Below are 13,720 nucleotides of genomic sequence, written 5' to 3'. Positions count from 1 at the left end.
TAGGACATGGTGGGCACTCGGTGAATGTAAGATAATAATTGTGCACTTCTGTGTGAATACAGTCCCTTCACCTAAAGCAGAAATGAAATTGAAATGATCCAAAGAGGGGCAATAAAAGTAAGTGTCGGATTGTTGGGGAACATTGTATATAAGCTGCCACTGCACACCCAGAGTTTATGTTTATGCACAGTAATTCAGCTTTTACCTTAGTTGTCCAATGATGTGAAATAACTGGTCAGTTCAGGAAACAATGCAAGTCAAATTCATTGGTTTACTGCATTGGTTGGGAAGCTCAGAGGTAGCCACTAAGCTGGTTTTGAGTGTTCACACACTGGAAATCTCAAAATATTTGGTGAATTAGATATTCAAAAGTAATGAAAGCAAAGTATGAGGGTACTGTATTTTTATTACATTTTAAATCAAAAATACCGTTATCTTGTGTTGCTAATGGATTCAAAACTTTACTAGCAAGTGGAATAGCTGCTTATCTGACAGTGCTATGAAATGTTCATCAGCTTTTTTTCAATGTAAGAGGTATGAAAACTATATTAGTGTTCATCTAGTTACTCAGTAATCAATATTGTAGTCCTAAACAAAAATCATTGAAAGAATTCCTTGAGGTTGAAAATTGTGCAAAATATATATATATATATATATATATTTTTTTTTTTAAAAGTTTGCTTTCCTCATAATAAAATAGAATAAAAAGGTCATCCTTGTTGGGAAAGTGTTGAAATTAATAAACCATTGAGTAATACATGCCGTGTGAAAATTCTTACATGAAGAGACTATAAATGCATTCAAACAGAGGTATTCTTAATAGTTTCATCATTCTTATATGATAGGATAAAGTAGCTTCCAACATTTGCTCCTGATACTACACATGCATTCTGACTGAGCATACTTGACCCTTATTTAGCAAAGTTTCTCCCTGGATTTCAAAGAATTGTGTGTAGCCTTTGAAATTCAAGCCAAATGACCGTCCGTCATGGCTGTGGCGGAAACAGAGAATGGTTCTTCTTACTATAAAACCATCTTTATGACATCTTCCCACAGTTATTAGTGAGCCGAAGACTCCCACATCCTTTTCATCAGAGGCACCTCCTGCCTTGATTCCTGATTTCCATATGTCCTTCCAGTGGAGAAACCTATTTCTGTATAGTTTTGCTTCTGGGGACATTGCTCTTGGTTAGGCGAAATAATTTATTGTTCCTCGTCACAGTGTGTTGCAAAGTTTCCAGATGTCTTTTCATGTTGGAATCTGTGATCTAGGTAGTTTCCTAAGACCGGAGTTCTTCACTGGCCATAAGAGCAACAAAAATGAATGTACTGTTATTTATATTTGTCTCTGATAATCATGTGCTTGGTTCAGTACATTTACATGCCAGCACATTTTGACCTAGAAGGCAGTTTCTTTAACTTGAAATATGGGTACATCCAAATCAGATAGATAAAACTAACAAATGTACTAAATGACTGGATACGGCATGACTAATAATTGGCGTGTGGTTTGCTCATTGTGAAGCTCGGTGGTGGCTGTGTTGCTGAAGAAAGAAAGGCTACTTCTGTGAGACAAGACATAAAATTCAAAAAGCTTCCTTTTAAGAAATGTTGAATCTCATTCTGGCTCATAAAATAGTAGACAGGTGTATAAGCAATTTATTAATCATACAATAGCACTTTTCTCCACGATTGCCTGACATGGTTACTTTGATTTATAGGGAAGCCATTCCATGTGAATCTTCCATAATTACAGAAATACATACACTTAGTTTACCCCCCAAAAATTTGACCTATGACTTATGAGTAAGCAGGGATTTGAGAGCAAGATCCATGTGGAGTATCAATGGAAGGTAAGGGGGCAAAAAAAGGAAGGTAGAATCTTTATTGCTTTTTCAAACTGGTCCTGCTTGATATGGAAGAATCCAGAAGTGCAAGTAAAGACTCTTTCTACAGTTTGAATTTTAAGATCTCATACTTGCTTTCTAATTATTACACTTTGAGGATGTCCTGCCATAAGTGAGGTTTGTATGTTTTTTGTTTGTTTGTTTGTGACAGGGTCTCACCCTGTCACCCAGGCTGGAGTGCTGTGGTCTAACTGCAACCTCTGCCTCCTGGGTTCAAGCGATTCTCCCACCTCCGTCCCCTGAGTAGCTGGGACTACAGGGGCATGCCACCACACCCAGCTAGTGTTTATATTTTTTTGTAGAGACAGTGTTCCACCATGTTGCCCAGGCTGTTCTCTAACTTCTGGACTGAAGCAATCCTCCCGCCTTGGCCTCCCAAAGTGTTGGGATTACAGGCATGAGCCACTGCACCCAGCCCATATGTGGTTTTATTTGTCTTGTAAGCAATCCTGTATGTTTTCTAGATGAAAAAGGTGTGGGGGGCATAAGGAAAGAAGACCAATGTGCTTTGTATTTAAATCTGTTCTTTCTCAAAATCAGCTTCAAATAGAGACATGCTGCTACAACCCTCCACTCCCCTCTTGGTACCAAACACCGCTTACCAAATCTTGCTGTCCACCTTTGTGGATAGCACACACTCCCTTCAAGATCAAGAGGGGTAAACCTGGACTTAACTAGACTCATTATCTCTCTTTTGAAAGCTGCTGTTTTCTCCTGTGCTCTTCATTAAGCAAGTATTTTTTCATGTACCACATAATATGCATTGTGCTAGAAAGTGTATATATATATACACACTATATATATTATAGATGTACATATGTATTTTATATTATCAATATATACATGCACACACGTACACATCTGTGTGTGTGTGTGTTATGAGTACTTAAAGACATAACTATTTGAAAAACCAGAGACCTAATATTCAGTCCCAAAAGAAGAATATGTACAAAGTCTCTATGGCATGAATGGATATAGAGTAAGAAAAATGAAGAGAAGATTAGCGTGGCTGGAATGGAGGGGCTATATAAAGTTAGTTCATGTGGCTAGTGTGGCAAAAGAAAGGAAGTATGAACTCAAATTATAAAGGTCCTAATATGGTTCCAGATAAGACTTGAAATTTAAAATGTAGGCCTTGGTGAAGTTCACGGTTAAACATGTTAGGACAATGTCTAACAGCTAGGTACAAGGACTTTCAATGACAGTTGTGAAACTAAGGTAAATATCTAGGTGAGATCATGGTTTCAGTGTCCAAATAGTGTTGGTAAAAAATAAAGCTCATGAGATAGAAAAAAAAAAAGTGAAGTGAATGGCCATAGGTGAAAGGTGAGAGAAACGAAATATCAAGTTGTCTCTGAGCTACTGGTGCCAATTTTTTTCCTTAGCTATCTTTTACTTTCTGTTTAATCTACATTCAACAACCTTTAATGGAACTCCAATATCTACTGAATAAAATCCTACTTCCCAGCTTTGTTGTAAGGAATGCTGTTGGGAATTCTTCCCGATTCCCCAGGCTTTGCCATTTCACAGTATGCAAATCTGAGTAACAAATATTAATCTCTGCATCTCTTTGCCTGGGAGCTTTGTCTAGCCACCAGAGTCCTCTCTGCTTCACACATGGAAAGGCAGAAATACCAAGAGATTAACATTTACTATAGAAGTAGCTCTCAACGATTGACTAAGTGTTGATATATAAAACATACTTCTTTACTCCTGAGAAACAACAAACTTGAGGAGTATGGTCAACACTTTTTCTGTATTCCCTCAGTGATTAAGCTTCAATTGCCCAAAATAGTTTAGTAATTCACCCTACAGTGGCTTCCTCATCTTTGTCATCTCACTTCCTTACTCTACCATTGGTGTTTCTGGAACTTTCTAAATTAACATCTTGTACTTATCTAAGGGTCTGCTCCTGGAGAAGCCAAGATAAGACACATGGTATTAATGTCATTTTCAATCAAGCCCGTTATTGTTCATTTTAAAATGCTGCATGTTCTGTGAAGCATACCACTAGCCCTCCAAAGAGAATGTATTCTCAAGGAGAACTTTGTGACTTTCATGATACTGAATCATACATACATCTGTTTCTGCCCAATGAGTGTGACCTTTTAGAACACAAGGAATTGTGTTCTGTCCACATCAGTGTGCCTAATGTTTAGTACAATGCATAGTACATATAAAACGTTGTGATGTTTTATTTTGTGTATTAACTTGACAGAGCCATGAGGTATTCAGATATTTGATCAAATATTATTCTGTGTATGTCTGCGAGGGCATTTCTGGATAAGTTTAACACTTGAGTTGGCAGATAGAGTTAAAGAAATTTGCCCTCCCTAATGTGGGGTGAGGCGGCGGGAGGCAGGGGTGCTCATCCAGTCTGTTGAAGGCCTGAATAGCACAAAAAGGCTGACCTTCCTGCGAGTAAGTGAGAACTCTTCCTGTTTGACTGTCTTCAGTCAGTAACATTGATTATTTTTCTTCCTGCTTTCAGAATCGAACTGAAAGTTTGGATCTTTCTAGGTCTTGAGTACACTAACATTTAGACTGTAACTGTACCATTGCCTCTACTGTTTCTCCAGCTTGCCAACTGCTTCTGTTTCTCTGAAAGAACCTAAAAACCTTAATGCAGATTTTGGTATCAAGAGAGGTTCTAAGGAACATAATTTTAAAGATGGGTTTTCTAAATTGTGTCTCTAGTTTTTAGAATTTCCTCTTCGATCTGATTAGATTTAAAGATGCTAATTACTCTGTTTCCAATAGTAAAGAGAGCACTGATAGAATATGACATTATTTGGAAAAAGATATTCAAAATTATCACCATTGGATACTCCTAGTCAACCACTTATAAGAAACAAGGACCTGGAGTATTATGTATGTGATACTTTTGAACATTTTTGTCAAACTAATGAATATAATGAGATTTGCTGTTTGCTCCTAATGTTGCTGGACAAAGTGGGAAAACAAAATGAGACAAGGATTCAAATTCTCAACTCGAGTCCTGCATGAATTACCTGAAACTTTGCATTTGTGCCCTGAAGGAAGTCCTCATCTCCTGTACCTGCAGGGCTGAGACTACTGAAACCAGCCCAGAATCTCATTCTATGACTGAATGAATTACAAAATTAGTTAAACTCACAGCCTTGCATAGTGTGGAATGTTAAAGTAAAGGCACTGATTGGAAAATAATGAGATTATAAAGATGAATGGAAATCATAAGACCTTGTTGGAACTGGAGATGTTGAACACCTAATTATTTTTAAAATTTATTTTTAAAATTATTGTTATTGATACATAATGTTTGTACATATTTGTCAGGTGCATGTGATATTGTATCACATGCGTAGACTATAGAATGATCAAGTCAGGTTATGTGGGGTGGCTGTCACCTTGAATATTTATCATTTTTAGGTATTGGGAACATTTCAAGTTCTCACTTCAAGTTATTTTGAAAAATACAATACATTGTTGTTAACTGTAGTCACCCTCTCTACTCTGCAACCAAACATTAGAACTTATTCCTTCTATCTAACTGTATGTTTGTACCTACTAATCAACCTTTCCTTATCCCTGACTCCCACTCATACACCCTTCTCAGCCTCTGGTATCTATCATTCTACTCTCTACCTCCATGAAATCAGCTTTTTTCATCTTCCACATATGAGTGAGAGAGAACATAGAAAATATATCTTTCTGTGTATGGCTTATGATACTTGACACAATGACCTCACAGTTCCATTCCTGTTGCTACAAATTACATGATTTCATTCTTTTTTTTATGGCTGAATAGTATTCCATTGTGTATATATACCACTTTTCTTTGCCTATACATTAACAGATACTGTAGTTAATTTTATATCTTTGCTATTGTGAATAGTGCTACTATAAACATGGAGGTACAGATATCCTTTTGATATACTGATTTTTTTTTCCTTTGGCTGTTTGGGCTTTTTTTGGTTCTATATGAATTTTAGGATTATCTTTTCTATTTATGTTCAAAATGATATTGATACTTTGATAAGAATTGCATTGAATCTGATTATTATTCAGCAGTATGATCATTTTAACAATATTATTTCTTCCAATTCATGAGCATGGCATGCCTTTCCAAGTTTTGGTTTTCTTCAATTTATTTCATCAGTGTTTCGTAGTTTTTCTTAATAGAGGTCTTTCACCTCCTTGGTAAAATTTATTTCTAGATATTTTATTATTTTTATAGCTATTGCAAATGAGATTGCCTTCTTGACTTCTTTCCCAGCTAGTTCATTATTTGGTGGTTGAAATGCTACTGATTTTTGCATGTTGATTTTTTATTCTACTCTTTACTAAATTTATTATATCTAAGAATTTTTTGATGGAGTCTTTAGGTTTTTCTAGGTATAAGATCACATCATCTGCAAAGAGGGACAGTTTGACTTCCTTTGTTTCAAAGTAGATGGCTTTTATTTCTCTTGACTGATTTCTCTGGCTAGGACTTCCAGAACTATATTTGATACAAATAGGAACACTACATTCTAATGAGTTTCATCCCTAGTTAGAGTGGTCTCCCCACTTCTATCTGCGAGGATTAATCTGATTTCCAGAGAAATGGTAGTGGCCTCTCCAGAGGCAGTTGCCATGCAAGACAATGCAGATTTTCCTCAAGTCCCATCCCACTACCCTTCTCCTTCTAGACCTATAATTAGATTCAAGTCTGATCAGGTCCTTAATGGTGAGAAACAAAGTGTGACTCCTGTGGAGACGTGCCATACTTAAAAAGAATTACTTGAATTTCCTAATTTATGTAGACAAAAATTCAAGAAACATATGTGGCAAAGCTATTAAAGGTGTGGGATAGTGATGGAAGACACATAAAGTTGTAGCAGGATGAATTTGTTGATATGAGCTCAGTAAGCAGACAGTCTGCATTCATTGTTTCAGATTGAGGTGAATTTGAAAGGACTCTAAGAGTTTGTTTGGTTAGTTGGTTGAAAACTGAACCAAAAGGTGACCTACAGTAAACAAGTTAGAAATGCCATACTTGCTTTGGTTTAATGTATGGTAAGGGATTCACAGGTTTAGAGAGATTGGAATATTAGAGTGGGTTTGTCATTTTCAGTTTAATGTAAAGACATATGCACATGTATGTTCATTGCAGCACTATTCACAATAGTAAAGACATGGAATCAACCTAAATGCCCATGAAAGATAGGCTAGATAAAGAAAATGTGGTACATATATTCCATGGAATACCATGCAACCATAAAAAAGAATGAGATTATGTCCTTTGTAGAGACATGGATGGAGTTGGAGGCTGTTATTCCTAGAAAACTAACACAGGAACAGAAAACCAAATGCCACATGTTCTCACTTATAAGTGGGTGCTAAATGATGAGAACATATGGACACATAGAGGGGAACAACACATACTACTGGGGTCTTTCACAAGGTGGAGGGTGGAGGGAGGGAGAGAATCAGGAAAAATCACTAATGGGTGGTAGCTTTAATACCTTAGTGATGAGATAATCTGTACAACTAACCCCTGCGACTCAAGTTTACTTATGTCACAAACCTGCACTTGTACCCCCAAACTTAAAATAAAAGTTAAAAAATAAAAATAAAAATGTCTATTTGCCCAGTCTGGGAAGACTCAGAAGGCATACCTTTTGCCATGGCTGTGAGAAATAAATTTGTGAGTGGAGTCCCTTCATCCTTGAAGAGGTCTCTGTAACTCTTCTCTGTCTGCCAGACCTTACAGTGAGAGCTGTGGACAGTAGGAACTCTGGTCACTGAATTGGAAAACACAATTCAGCTGGAGTAATTTGATCCTGGCAAATGGGCAAGGGACAATTGGTGGCATTCAACCACTAAAAGTAAGATGGGAGTGGTTGTTGTAATAGACAGCAGAATCAAAGCAGCGATCAGAATAACCTGACCTTCTCAGACCTATGGTGTTGGAGCAAGGTGAATTTACTGATACTGCCTAGTTGATCGTGGCATTTCTAGAAGTGAAAGATAGGAAAAATAATAAATTCTTAATTTTTGTTCTAGCAAAACAATTCTAGTTCAGTGAATAAAAATATAACCAGAATGATAAAACAGAGGGTCACTGCCCCCCAATCAATTCCCAGACTAAACATGTTTACATTTCCAAGACCCATGGCATGAATAGAAGGTCAAGTCCGCTTGAGAAAGGACACTGTTTTGGTCTGTTTTGTGTTGCTATAAGGCAATACTTGAGGCTAGGTGATTCATAAGGGAAAGTGGTTTATTTGGCTCACAGTTTTGCAGGCTGTACAAGAAGCATGGTAATAGCATTTGTTTCTGGTAAGGACCTCAGGAAGTTTTCGGTTCTGGTGGAAGGCAAGGGGAATGCAGGCACGTCACATGGCAAAAGAAGGAGCAAGAGTGAAGGGAGGGATGCCAGGCTCTTTTCAACAACCAGCTCTTTAGTGAACTAATAGAGCAAGAACTCATTTATTATCACAAGGAGAACATGAAGCCATTTATGAAGAATTCACCCTCATGGCACAAACACCACTCATTATGCTCCACCTCCAACACTGGGGATCAAAATTTAACATGAGGTTTGGAGGGAACAAATATCTAAACTATATTAGACTCTGGTACACTGTCAAAAATTTGTGGTTTTTTTTTTTTTCTCCTAGACTTCACCAAAGTGATCTATGACCTTTTACCAGGATAACTGTGCATTAAGAAAAAGGATATAATTATACCCTTTTTGCACTACTAGACAGTTGTTCGGGACAAATCCTATTTTCAGAAGATCTAAGACATCACTGTTGTCCACCAGTCAGAGTAGGGGCTTATGGAAGTCAGGTGACCAAAAAGGTTTCAGCTCAGATTCTTCTCATAGAGGGACACATATGTCCCTGACCCCAGCCTGTGGTTATTTCCCTGGTTCTGGAAGACATAAGTGGAATACGCATAGTTAGCAAATGACAGAATCCCAACATTTGTTCCCTTACCTGTGGTATGAGGGCTACTATGGTAGGAGAGGCCAAGTGGGAGCCACTAGAAAAATCTCTATCTAGGAAAGTAACAAATCAGAAGCAATTAAAGTATTACAACGATTAGTGCCACCACTAGGAACTAGAAAAATGCAGGGTGGCAATTCCCATTCCTAAGCATGACTATTTGGCCTGTGCAAGAGACAGATGAACCTTGGAAAATGACAGTGGATTATGGCAAGCTTAACAAGATAGGGACTCCATTAGCAGTTGCTGTGCCAAATGTTATTTCATTGCTTGAGCAAATTAACACTTTTCCTGATACTTGATATGTAGCTATTGATCTGGCAAGTGCTTTTTAGTCCATTCTTGTCAAAGGGACCATAAGAAGCAGTTTTCTTTAAGTTGGTGTGGCCAGCAATACTTCTTCACTGTCCTATCTCAGAGGCATATCAACTCTTCAGCCCTATGGCATAATTTAGTTTGCAGGGATCTCAACTGAGTTTCTGTTGCACAAGGTATCATGCTGGTCCTTGACATTGGTAGCATAATGCCGACTGAACTTGGTGAACAAGAAGTAGCAACTATATGTCTATTCTAGACATATTGGTAAGACATTTGTGTGTCAGAGGGTCGTTCTACCACACTTTCGTTATCTAGGGGCCCAGTGGTATGGGGCATATTGAGGAATTTCTTATAATGTGCAGGATAATTTGTTTCATCTTGTCCTGACTACAGCTAAAGAAGAGGCACCACAAGAAAAGTGGACCTTATTGGATTTTGGAGGCAACCCATTTCTCACTTGGTGTCTTGCCCCAGCCCATTTACCTGGTGATACAGAAGCAATTAGTTTTGAGTGGTGCTCAAAATAAAAGATGCTTCTGCAACAAGTTCAGGCTGCTGTGCAAGCTGCTCTGTCGTGTAGGGCATGTGCTCCAACAGATCAAACAGTGCTTGAAGTGGTAGCAGCCAATAGAGACATTATTTGGAGCCTTTGGCAGGACCCCTAAAGGTGAATCACGGAGCAGGCCCTTAAGATTTTAGAGCAATATCCTGCCATGCTGTCCTCTGTAGTTAATTACTCTATGTGTGTGTGTGTGTGTGTGTGTCTGTGTGTGTCTGTGTGTGTGTGTGTCTGTGTGTGTGTGTGTGTGTCTGTGTGTGTAGCAGTTCTTGGCCTGCTACTGGGCCTTTGTAGAGGCCGGGTGCTTAACATGGGCTAGTAAGTTACCAGGTGACCTGAGCTTCCCATCAAGAACCAGCTAGTATTTGACTCACTATTCCATAAATTTGGATGTGTACAACAGAGCTCCATCATCAAATGAAAGTGGTATGTATCTAATTGGACCCACACAGGCCCTGAAGGCTCAAGTTAAGTTACACAAAGAAGTAGACAAAATGTCCACGGTCCTCGGTGCTGCTATATTACTGTCTCTTTCCCAGCTTGTACCCATGGCTTCATGAGAAGCTTCCAAGGGATCAGTTGACAGGGGAAGAGAAGATTTGATGTCTCAATCTATCCATGTTGCTGTTAAACAGTACCTGAGACTGGGCAATTTATAAAAAATCGAAATTTGTTTCTCACAGTTCTGGAAGCTGGAAGATTGAGATCAAGGCACCAGCAGCTTCAGTGTCTGGTGAGGGCTCGGTCTCCGCTTTCGAGATGGCTCCTTGTTCCTGTAACTCACACGGTAGAAGAGCAGAAGGGCAGAAGGGCAGAAAAGGCCTAGATGGTTTCTTCTAGCTCTTTTATAAGGGAATGAATCCCTTTTTGAGGTCTGAGTTTACATGGCCGAATCATCTCCTAAAGACCACACTTTTTAATACTGTTGCATTAGGGATTAAGTTTCAACATGAATTTTAGAGGGGGCACAGACATTCAAAGCATAGCAATTGGGATTGATTCACAGATGTTTCTGCACAATATGAATGCAGGATCCAAATGGACAATTAGAACACTGCAGTCAACTTCAAAGACATTCCTGAAGAATAGAGGAGAAAAAAAATATCCTCCCAATGGGTATAAATGTGAACAATCTACCTGGTTGTTGATGTTGTTCAGAAGGAGAAATGGCCTTATGTATGACTATACATTAATTCATGGGAGGTGGCCAGTGGTTTCCCTGGATGGTCACGGACTTGGGAGAAACACGACTAGAACTTTGAGGAAAAGGTATGTGAATAGATATCTCTGAGCAAGCAAATAATGTGAAGATATTTGTGTCCCATATGGATAATCACCAGTGGATTACCTCAGCAGAGTAGGATTGTAATGATCAAGTGAATAAGATGACTTATTCTCTGCATATGTGTCAGCCTCTTTCCCCATCCACTCCTGTCATTGCCTAATGAGCTCATGAACAAAGTAGCCATGGTAGTAGGAATGGACATTATGCGTGGGTTCAACAACATGGACTTCAACTCACCAAGGCCAGCCTGGCTGTGACCACTGCTGAGTGTCCAATCTGTCAGCAACAGAGACCAACAATGAGCCCCTAGTATGGCACCATTCCCTTTGTTGATCAACCAGCTACCTGGTGACATGATTACATTGGACTCTTTCCATCATGGAAAGGGCAGTATTTCCAGTACTTTCTTTCTGGAATAGACACGTATTTTGGATACAGATTTGCTTTCTATGCATGCAATACTTCTGTAAAAACTCATCTGTAGGCTTACAGAACTCATCAGCCACCACCATGATATTCCATAAAGCATTTTTTCTGATTAAGGAACTCACTACCCAATAAATGAAGTGTGACAATTACCCATGTTCATGCAATTCACTGTTCCTCATTATCCTGAAGCAGCTGGATGGATAGAACTGTGTAATGACCTCTTGAATACTCAGTTGCAGTGCCAGCTAGGTCGCAATACTTTGTGGGACTGGAGAATGGGACAGGAGAAAGATTCTCCAGCAGGCTGTGTGTTGTCTGAATCAGCCTCCAGTACATGGTGCTACTTCTCCCACAGCCAGGATTCATGCGTCCAGGAATAAAGCGGTGGAAATGGGCCAGGTACCACTCACTATTATCCTCTAGTGATCTACTAGAAAGTTTTCCTTCCCGTTTTCACGGCCTTATGTTCCCCTGACCTATACAGATTTTAGTTCCGCAGTGGGGAACATTGCTACCAGGAGACACAGCAATGATTTCATTTCACTGGAAGTTAATGCTACATCGTCACTTTGGACTCCTCCTGTATCTGAATCATCAGAAAGAGGGAAATTACTGAATTACTGTGCTGAGTGGGGTGATTGGTCCTGACTCCCCAGGGGGAAATTGGACTACTTCTCTACAATATGTTGGACATGCAGCAAATCCCTGAAGGCATCTCTTAGTTTCACCATGTCCTGTTATTAGGGTCAAAAGGAAATTATAACACCCAATCGAAGGAGGACACTGATATCCAGACTTTTCAGGAATGAAGGTTTACACCATCAGGTAAAGAACCACCACAGATGAAGTGCTTGCTGAAGGCAAAGAGAATATAGAATGGATAGTGAGGAAAGATAGTTGTAAATAACCAGCTATAGCCAACTACGTGACCATTATCAAAATGAGGACGGTAAATGTCATGACTATTTCCTCCATATTTTGTTATGAATATGTTTGTCTGTATAAGAAAACAGTATCATTTAACCTCTCTCACCTATTCCCTTATTATGTAACATAAGAGGTATTGACTTCATATATTTGTGTTGTTAATTTTATGTGATAGCATTTAAGTTATAAGATATCAAAGAGAAGAGTAAAAGTCACTCAACTTTACCTGCTCTTCGGGGGAAGAGATTAGTTATGTGCAGAATAGTTCTATCATGTTTTATGAAATTATGGCCTTGCTATGTTCTTTATTTGGAGATTAAGTACGTATACTAGTCCATTCTCAGGGTGCTAAGAAGAATACCCAAGACTGGGTAATTTATAAAGAAAGAGGTTTAATTGACTCACAGTTCCGTGTTGCTGGGGAGGCCTCAGGAAATTTACAATCTTGCCAGAAAGCAAAGGAGAAGCAGATACCTTCTTCACAAGGTGGCAGGATGGAGTGAGCGCAAGCAGGGGAAATGCCAGACACTTACAAAACCAGCAGATTCCAGTGTGTCCAACATGGTGAAACCCCATCTCTACTAAAAATACAAAAATTAGTTGGGTGTTGTGGTGGACACCTGTAATCTCAGCTGCTCAGGAGGCTGAGGCTTGAGAATCACTTGAACCTAGGAGGCAGAGGTTGTAGCAAGCCAAGATGGCACTACTGCACTCCAGCCTGGGTGACAGAGTGAGACCCTGTCTCAAAAAAAAAAAAAAAAACAGATCTCACATGAGGAGACTCACTCATTAGCAAGAGAACAGCCTGGAAGAGACCGCCCCCATGATCTAATTACCTCCACCTGGTCCTGCCCTTGACATGTGGAGATTACAATTCACAATGGGATTTTGGGTGGAAATATAACCAAACCATATCAGTATGGTTTAAGGAGATGCGTATATGTGCCAAGATGAGAAGGGGTAGCATTGTGATAGTAAAGTTTATGTATCAGCTTTGCTGGGCCATAGAGTACCTAGACATTAGGTCAAACATTCTGGGCCTTTCTGCAAGGGTGCCGCTGAATGAGATTAGCATTTGAGTAGGTAGGCTGAGTAAAGCAGACTGACATCTCTAATGTGGGCGGGACTCTTCCAGTTAGTTGAAGGAGGCCCTAATAGAACAAAAAAGTTAATCCTCCTGCAAATAAGAGGGAATTTCTGTCTTAGTGCTGGGACATCGGATTTTTTCCTGCTTTTATTTATTTATTTATTTTTATTTATTTTTTTTTTAAATTTATTTATTATTATTATACTTTAAGTTGTAGGGTACATGTGCATAACG

Source organism: Mandrillus leucophaeus, unplaced genomic scaffold, assembly GCF_000951045.1.
Source record: "Mandrillus leucophaeus isolate KB7577 unplaced genomic scaffold, Mleu.le_1.0 Scaffold116, whole genome shotgun sequence".
In the NCBI taxonomy this organism is placed as follows: domain Eukaryota; kingdom Metazoa; phylum Chordata; class Mammalia; order Primates; family Cercopithecidae; genus Mandrillus; species Mandrillus leucophaeus.
This window is presented reverse-complemented; position numbering follows the sequence as displayed.